The sequence below is a fragment of the Cryptomeria japonica genome, chromosome 10, assembly GCF_030272615.1.
Source record: "Cryptomeria japonica chromosome 10, Sugi_1.0, whole genome shotgun sequence".
NCBI lineage: Eukaryota > Viridiplantae > Streptophyta > Pinopsida > Cupressales > Cupressaceae > Cryptomeria > Cryptomeria japonica.
The window spans coordinates 673,345,269-673,355,757 of NC_081414.1; positions in this window are offsets into that span (position 1 = coordinate 673,345,269).

Here is a 10,489-nt window from a genome sequence, read left to right on the forward strand (position 1 = left end):
CATCGAAAATGACTAAACATCTTTAAGTAGTAGCCTACCCGTTCTATTGATTGAGGATATTTGTGATATAATTCAGTGTAAGAGCATAGATAGTTTTCCTCCCAAGATACTCACCATACATATTTCCTTGAGTAGAAACATAGCTTTTTGAAAATTCACTTGTGGCTTGATGAAAGTGGTGACTCACCCATCATAGGGATCATCTATTTGTCATGCTCGTGCAAGACTTAGTATATCACATCCTTACCTGTCACGGCGGGATTCATAAGGAATGTAGTACCAAAGTCGAAGAAATATCAAGATGTGGGCTAAATTTATCACAACTGACTTAGGGATACAAAGTGTTTGAGGTGTCTTCGTTTTAGTCAAGACCAAGTACAAATTGAGCTGACTTCAGGCTTTGGAAAGAAAAGCACCTAAAATACACTTAAAGGAAAGGGTCATAAAAAGTGCAAGGATTGGGTTGAACTAGACCCATACTCATTTGTGCCTCTAAGGCAACATTCTTGTGTTTGTGTGCTTGCTTTGTTTTCTTGTCAAAGAAGAATAAAAAATCAATTCCAAAACAAGTATTCATCCAACCAAACATCTTTCAAAACAACCAAAAAGAACAAAAACAAAGAGAAAAGTATCAAACTTTATGACCATTCTTCACATCTTGTGAAAGAAGAATCGTCATCAGAACATCAACTTGAAAAGAAGACCATTGAACTCAAAGGCTTTGATCAAAAGGAGGAAATTCTTCTATCTAAATAGACAAATATTTGTCTCTCATAGAGTTTTTCTACGTCACATGCGTCTCTACCTTCAAGGCAAAACAAACGAATTTGATTCAAAATCATTAAACTGCAGAGCTTTATGCAATATAGAGCTTTGAGTTATCACAAAAACCAAGGAGGTAGGGTTAATCCCAACTTCTTCCCAAACGTTTGTATCACATACAACATAACTCGAGAAACGCCACCAACGCCCGAAAGGGAAGAGGTAGAATTTGTTCCATTTGTGACACAAAGCTTTTATTGAAGTTAAAATATTTCATCCATTATCTCACTCATACATCATCACTTCATCATCAATTTATTCCAACTCTCAAAACATTAAGAGGTTCTTGTCCTAAGTTCTCTTTTAGATATTGCTTGAATCAAACGCATCCCATCACTTTTTAGATTGTTTCTACATCTAGGATAAGCTCATCCTAAGAGACACATCTACGCAGGTTAAAACTAGTGTATGAGTGCATCCTCTCATTACTAGGTAGTTAAGTCTGTAACACATCTCAGATTTCTCTACACCTTATCACATCAAACCTTATCAAACAAACAAGCAATTCAAAGAAGGAATTTTGGTTACATCTACCTTTAAAGTGCTAGAGATCCACATGCAACACAATTCACCAACCATCAATCTCTCATTTCATCAACAACTCATCGTCATTTTCACTCAACTTCAACAAAAACTTGTGAACAAAATGGCTCATACTAGACTAAGAACTAGACAAATGGAGATTGAGGAAGAAGAGGAGGAAAACATCAATGAATTCCAAGAAGCCCTTGGAGGAAATGTGAATGACGAAAACCCAAGTACTCCTACTCCTACAACAATAGAAAGGGCCCAGCATAACCCTCTCTTTAACAGACTTTTTGACGAAATACTCAGGAGCAATGCGGATGCTCACTTTTTAAAGCTCGCTCAAGAAGGAGCCAATCTCCCCTCTAACTTTGATCTTGCCCAATTAAGATAAGCATCAGAATGACAAAGTCACCATGAAGAAGAAAGAGGTAGAGATCCCATCAGATATAACATTCCTCGAGGTAACCCACCACCTCCTCCTCCAAATGAAATGGAGATGTTGCGGCAACAAGTTGAAAATCTCGCCCAACAACTTCATAGTGGTGTAAAAACTAACCAATTCTCACTCAATGACATCTGTCCCTATCCCTTTGATAGGAATCTTTATATGCCACCTTTTCCATGAGGATTTGAAACACCCAAATTCGAAAAATATAGAGGAAAGGGAGATCCTCTCGATCATGTCAAAGAATTTCATTCAACTTGCCTCGAAGTGGCATATGAGGACACATACCTAATGCGACTTTTTCCCCAAAGCTTGGGAGGAACAACCACATCAAGTTTTCCCGACTACCAGGTGGCATTAGGACCTTTGAAGAGCTAATTCAAAATTTCTTGGCACATTACTCTCATAACATTGAACGTGACATCACCATGGTTGATCTGTGTAACACTAAACAAAAACCAGGTGAACTATTCTCATTATTCCTGCAACGATGGCATCAAATGTCTAGCAGACATTCTCTTCAGTTACCTGAACAAGAACTAGTGGAAATATTTATTTCCAACTTAAACGAAGAAATGGAATTTCACCTGGATGTCAAAGACAAAAACTCTTTTAATGACATGATCACCAAGAGCTTAAAATGTGAGCGGGCTCTCATCAAGAGAGGACTTATCAAAATCTATAATGAACCAAAGGATGGTCCTCGCCCACGCTTCAATAGTGACAAACCAAGCTTCTGGAACAAAAACAAAAATATCGTCAACGATGGGGTTGTGGATGCCAAAACTATCAAAAGTGCACAACCTGTGGTTCAATTTGCAGGATAGAATCCCCCACCTCAGACTAACACAATTGTTCCTTCAAATCAAAGCCGCATCACATCTCACGATGAACCCAAACCTCATCAACAAAAACAAAAATGAACATACACTCCCTTAGGGGAACCCATCGAAACAATGTTGTGACAACTGGTTTCTCAAAATTTGGTAACTCTACCTAAAACATCAAACTATGAACCTCAAGTCAAACCTGCATGGTGGAGGGATACTGAACATTGTGATTTCCATCAAGGGAGAGGACACAAGACAAGTAATTGTCACAGATTGAAAGATCTTATTCAGGATCTTATTGACTGAGGTGAAATTGAAATTGAAAGGCATGACCCAAAAACAACAAACAATGATCATCTAATGTTCAAAAATCCACTTCCATCACAAGATCAAAGGGGTCCTTCCACTTCCAGGAGAGGCACTGATACCACTAATTATACGCAGGCTGTGTATAATTATACTGTAAATCACCTGTATGATGCCAGTGAACAAATTGCAACTATAACCATCAAAAATCCCAGCTCCAAAAGCAATGTTGTTACACGTCGCGGCAAGGTTACCATAAAGGCAGCTCCACAAGGCACCACCTCCATACCAAAGTAGTACAATCTTGTGGAACAATTAGACAAAACGCCTGCACTTATATCCATTTTAGAGCTCTTGTGCCTATCTCCATCTCATCAAACAATCTTGGATCAAGCTCTCCAAGAGGCATCAGTCCCTACAAACCTGAATACAGACCAATTTCAAGCCATGGTTGGAAGTCTAAAGTCATCACCTTGTCTCAATTTTTTCTGAAAGTGACAACTCTTCCTTCCAGCAACCTCATAACGCTTCGCTACACATTGAAGGCTTTATCAACCAACATAGGATCAAGCGAGTCTTGATCGATAATGGAGTAGGCCTGAATATTTGTACACTGCAATTGGTCACAGCATTGGGATATGCCATAGAATCAGTGGATCCCTGTAAGAAGATCACAATCAAAGCCTATGATGATGCAGAGCATTCATCCAAAGGAGTTGTGGTACTACCAATCTGAGTGGGCCCTATGGTTTAACACATCATCTGTCAGGTTTTGGACCTTCCTCTGCCATACAATCTATTGTTAGGAAGACCTTGGATACATGCCATGCAAGCCGTTCCATCTACCTACCATCAATGTATCAAGTTCCCACATAATGGTGTAGAAATCACAATCCTAGGCAATGCAAATCCCTTTGCATATTGTCATAATATCAATCATCAACCAGAGATTACCATTCCTAACAATAGAGAAGCCATTTCCTCCACGTCATATATAAGTCCAGCCTCTCTTGCGAGTTCAAACACCACTATACCCAAGCAAGAAAAGGTTAAGATGAAAATTGTAGAGGAAGGTCCTGGGGAATACAACTTAAGTCAACTCTTTTGTGTGGGACAAATGCCCACTTCTCCTAGAACACATGGCAAACCATAACAGTTACTTCAGCAACCACTGATCATGCCAGCATGTGCTTTGATGCCTTTCATCCTTGGGAAGAGTCAAGAAGAAGAAACCAAAGATGAGGACTTAGCGGAATGGATCTATAAAGATCCTATCACCACTTATATGCCGCAAGCTACACTTCCCACGGATCAGTATGGCAAAGGCCTCCTCATTATGCAAAGAATGGGTTATGATGGTCAGAGTGCTTTGGGATCTTGCAAACAAGGAAGACATGAACCACTACTACCAGAATTAAAGCCCAAAGATAATACAGGCCTAGGCTTTGAAAAGGCGATCTTTCCTAAACTCATATTCAAATGAAAACCCAGCAAACCACTATATCAGCCTATTGCAAAGAGGACACCTTTCATTATCAAAGCAGCATCAAACACCATCGCAACTGCCCCACCAAGGCTCAAAATCCCAACACAACCATCTACAATGCCAATCATCCCACCAATCAAACCCGTAATCCCATCAGCAGCAACAACTGTATCAGAACCCGTAGCAACATCTATAACACCAACAGTTCCAGCAGAAGCAACTGAGTCAACACTACCGATACTCCCCGCATTAGATTCTTTGATCCCCATCATCCTTCCTACAGCACTGATCATTTCATCTACAAAGGTACATCAACCGATCACACCTGCAGTATTTAACACAAAGGACATCCCAGTATGGTATAGTAATCGGATGTTGGAAAGTGATTCAGAGACTGACTCACATGAATGGGAATTTGATTCCATAGAGCTTAACACTTCAGATGAGGAAGAAACATCACCACCTCCACCTTGCAAAGACATCCCTGTTTATGGAGAAGCACAGATAAAGACTTCTTGGGTTCCTGAACTGGAAACTTCTTCCACAAACCCTACGTCACATCCTACGCCTGATTCTGACAAGGAGAGTACCATCAATGACCTTCACCATAACATCTTAACCCTCACTGATACATCTAACGAACTTAACCTAATCGATGAAGTAATGCCCATTATCCATCCTGAACTCATCGAATGGAACCAACCAAATCCCCCATGTCTTGACCTCTTCCAAAATGATGAGGCCATCATTGACTTTTTGGAATTAAGGGATAACCTGCCAAGCGGGGATCACAAAGCTGGATTCGCCATAGAACTTAATAGCACAACATACTTCAGGGTGGATGCCAAACCTTTCAACTACAAAAATATAACAATAAAACATGGATCTTCTAGTGAAAACTACACCATGGCACTATTTGATTCAACAAAAGTAAAAAGAAAGAGCATATCCAATGGTGAAAACCTCTCTGAGGCACCTGAGGATGAAAGGTTTGACATCCTTACCTGTAGCACACAGCGGGAACTATCAACGATTCTCATTGAAGAAACCAAAGAATACAATGTGGGGACTCCTGAAACTCCTCACCTCATACATCTGGCATCTCTTCTAACTCCAGAGGAACAACCCGAGTTTGTTGAATTCTTCCAGAAGCGCCAGATTAACTTCGCATGGTCATATGTAGACATGCCTGGTCTTGATCCAGATTTAGTCATGCATCACCTCACCGTAGCAGAAGGAGCCAAACATATCAAGCAGAAGCTTCACAAGATGCATCCTCAGATTGCAGTACTAGTCAAAACAGAACTCAAGAAACTCCTAGATGTTGGTTTCATTAGACCAATTGATTATGCAGACTAGATCTCCAACATTGTTCCTGTTGGAAAACCAAAAGGGGGCATCCGCATTTGTACTGATTTTAGAGATCTAAATAAGGCATGTCTTAAGGATGACTTCCCCCTACCAAATATCGACATCATAGTAGATCTGACAGCAGGACATGCCATGCTTTCACTCATGGATGGCTTTTTCAGGATACAATCAGATAAAAATCGCACCAGAGGATCAACATAAGACAGCCTTCACATGTCCATGGGGCACATATTGCTGGAATGTAATGCCTTTCGGTCTAAAAAATGCAGGAGCGACCTATCAACGAGCAATGACCACAATCTTCCATGACATGATGCATACTATGATGGAAGATTATGTTGATGACTTACTAGCAAAATCACTCACCAAAGAAGGGCATCTCAACATATTAGATAAAATCTTTGATAGACTGGAACAATACCATGTTCGACTCAACCCAAAAAAATGTGTCTTTGGAGTAACCTCCGGGAAGCTTCTAGGATACATTGTCTCAAGCAAAGGTATTGAGTTTGACCCAACAAAGGTCAAAGCAATCATGGACATGCCACCACCAAAGAATATCAGTCAGCTAAGGACATTACAAGGATGCCTTCAATCCATCTGAAGATTCATTGCACAATTGGCTGATAAGTGTTACCCATTCACACACCTGCTACACAAGAACATCCACTTTCAGTGGGATGCCAGATGCCAACAAGCATTCCAAATGCTTAAAGACTATCTCATGAATACACCATTTTTGATCCCACCAGATCCAAGTAGACCATTATTACTCTATATCTCAGCAACAAGTACAGCATTGGGTGTACTACTGGCACAACATAATGTAGAAGGGAAAGAATGTGCTATTTACTACATCTCTCGCACACTAGTTGGCTATGAACTCAATTACACACCTTTTGAGCGAGCTTGCCTAGCAGTAATCTTGGTAGCCACTAGACTGAGGCACTATCTGTTAACACACAAGGTACAACTCATTGTAAAGATTGATCCACTCAAATATTTACTCAGCAAAGCAGCATTGATAGGTCGCTTGGCCAAATGGGTGATGATTCTAAGTGAATTTGACATCGAGTATGTGGACCGTAAAGCTATCAAAGGGCAAGCTATTGCAGATCAGTTGGCCGATGCACCACTCATAGGTGATTATCCTCTCATTTCCAATTTTCCAGATGAAGAGATATTCATGATCACAACAGCACAACCATGGAAACTATACTTTGATGGTTCGTACACTAGGCATGGCTTGGGGGCAGGCATTCTATTTATCACACCTCAAGGTGACAGCATCCCAAAGTCTTATAGGCTCACATTTCCATGCACAAATAACATAGCAGAGTATGAGGCCTTGATCATAGGACTCAGGCTAGCCATACAATAGAAATTACAAGAACTACAAGTATATGGCGACTCCCAACTGGTCATTCGACAAGCAACAGATGAATATCAGACCAAGGATGATAAACTCATGCCATACAAACAAATGGTGGACAAATTAAAGGCATCATTTACTACTATCACCTTTGAACAGATACCAAGAGATCAGAATCAAGCTACTGACGCTATGGCTATTATCGCATCTCTCCTAGATCTTCTGCAGAATTCAACACGCTACGAGTTCTTGGTAGAACAACTTTGGATCCCTGCTTATGATATCCCCGAATCCCAGATGATATGTTGCCTTGTTGGTTCTGAATCCCCATGGTACAGTGAGTTCTACACCTATCTCCACAATCACACCCTTCCTCCTAACCAATCGAATAACCAACGTAAAACCTTCATTCGCCAAACTGCTCGATATACCATTATTGCCGAAACTCTATACCGATGCAGTCTTGATGGTACTCTCCTTCGATGTCTAGAACAAGATGAGATAACAAAGGCCTTGGAAGAGGTACATGAAGGAATTTGTGCAACTCATGCAAGTGGTCCGTCACTCGCCAAGAATCTCTTGCGCACTGGATACTATTGGCCATCCATGGAAAAAGACTCCTACTACTTTGTCAGAAAGTGCAAGAAATGTCAAGTTCATGGAGATCTAATACATGCACCGGCACAAGAATTGCAACCAATCACAACACCATGGCATTTTTGTTAATGGGGCCTTGACCTTGTGGGTAAAATCCATCCATCTTCATTCGACGGTCATAAATTCATTATTACCGCCACTGAATATTTCACCAAGTGGATCAAAGCTATTCCACTTACCCAAGTTACTAGCAACCAGATTGCCTCATTCATCCTCAATTACATCATCTGCCGGTATGGTGTACCCACATCCATCATCACAGATAACGGACTTCCTTTCAAGAATCAAGATGTATGTGAACCCTGTGAGAAATTTCACATCCAACACTGCTTTTACACTCCCTATTACCCACAAGGAAATGGTCAAGCTGAAGCGTCAAACAAAAACATATTAAGAATCCTAAAGAAGACAGTCAATGATGTCGGTCGTGATTGGCATGTTCAATTGAATCCAGCACTATGGGCATATCGAACTAGCATTCGAACCCCTACAGGCGCAACTCCATACTCATTGGTCTATGGTGCCGAAGCTATTTTACCTATTGAAGTTGAGATACCATCACTACGGGTTTCCTTGCACAATCTCATCGATGATGAAGCATACAGAGTCTCCCGTCTTCAGGACTTAGAGCTACTTGATGAAGAGCGACAACCTGCATACAACCACCTCAAAGCCTATCAGCAGTGCATGAGCATAAGTTATAATCATCGAGTTAAGCCTCGTACATTCGAGGTAGGTGATCTTGTTCTTCGAGAAAATCCTCGTAACCAACCCAACCAAGAACATCAAGGAAAGTTTGAATCAAATTGGCTGGGTCCATATGTTGTCACTGTTGTATTTGGGTCTAGGGCATATCAATTGGCTATGTCAGAAGGAGAACCGCTAATAGATCCGATCAACAGCATGTACCTCAAACGGTTTTATACCTAAAGTTGTACAGAGCATCAAGCTCCCATATATACTGGCAAAAATACCAAAAACATCCAGATAAAATGACCTGAAGAAAATACAAAAACACCAAAAAGAGTAAAGAAAAATCATGCATCCAAATGGTGAACAACCACCCCGGTGGCACCTTGGGTAAGTGCGATGGTGAAAACTTGGCAAACAGACACCACTCGTAAAGGCTATGGCTCCATTGTCTTTTAGGCTTGTTGCAATCACATTCCTTTCATACATACATCCATCCGTCCAAACCATGGCTTGTTATTAATCTGCAATCGAGATAGTGCTCCATGCGTCTTGCATCCCACTTTTGCATAATCATGTCTAAACTGGGGGCAATACCCTTAACCTATTGATGGAAGTGGATTCTACATTGTCTTGTGATTCATTGGTTCTTCATTCAAAACTATCTCACAAAATACCAAAAACATTCAAAACTATCTCACAAAAACCAAAAACAATCAAAACAATCATCACAAACTCCAAAAACATCAAAAAACATCAAAAAAAAATCAAAACAAAAACATGGCAACACATTGTACATACTCATCTGGGCAGATACCAAACACACATTGCCAAATACTCGCATGATGATCACTTCTCAAAATTGACCAAACAATCAACATCAACAATCAAACTGTCTTCAACAAGGATAAATCCTTCCTTACCAAAACAAAGACAAAATGACATTTTCTTTGACAAGAAAATTGTGTTAAGCTATCAAATACTTGGTTGATTTGTGGAGTAATTCATTCGTTTATCTATATCAGGATCTTACAGTATTGTGTATCATCTGCACATTATTCCAATGAAGTTCTGGGGCATGTACTAATGGTGTCTACGTGGGAAGTTCACTAAGCTACATGATCTTCTGCAAAATGCAGTCATAGATCACTATGGCTTGCTGACTACAGCATATACCTTGACCATATGAGCATGAACCATTACCAAGGATCCATATTCTTTATTCTTTATGTATATCTTGTCTACTTACAAGAACAATGCTCCTTCTTTGGTTCCTCCTCATCCAATTTCGATAAAGGTTTTTGTCTCTTATTAAGGTGTGAACTTGTCTCAGGATATGATCAATTCAAGATCAAGGAGGACGATCCAAGTCATGCATAAACGGAGATGACCCTTGTCTGTTCTGCAAGCAATACTCTAGTCGACTTGACCCATTATATCAAGTCGTTTGTATTAACTTGCTATATCAAAATCCATGTAAGAACTACTCTAGTCATCTTGAATCATTATGTCAATATGCTTGTATTTTCTTACAGCATTTTAAAGCTCAATGATGAAAATAAGAGCACTATGGATCGTCATTTCATCTCATCTATTTATATAATGCATTCCATTGCATATCACCCATCCATTCACTCATTCATATGTATGATTTGTATGCAAATATAAACAAGGTTAATATGGACAGTTATGTAAAAATTGAGCTGGTCTTGGATACAATAGCGACCGAGTACTCTGATACATCATCAATACATCATGCAAAGTCTCACAAACCTGGCATTCATCATGGTCATATCATCATTGCATTTGGTTGCATTTTGCATCAAGTACATTCATGTCATTTTTCATTAAAATTGCATACAGCTCATTTAATTTATTGGCATTAGTCTTCATTAATCATTTGCATCATTGCATAATCATGATGATTAGATTCATATGATCAACTTGTCCTTGATTGTATTAACCATTTACTATGCATTCAT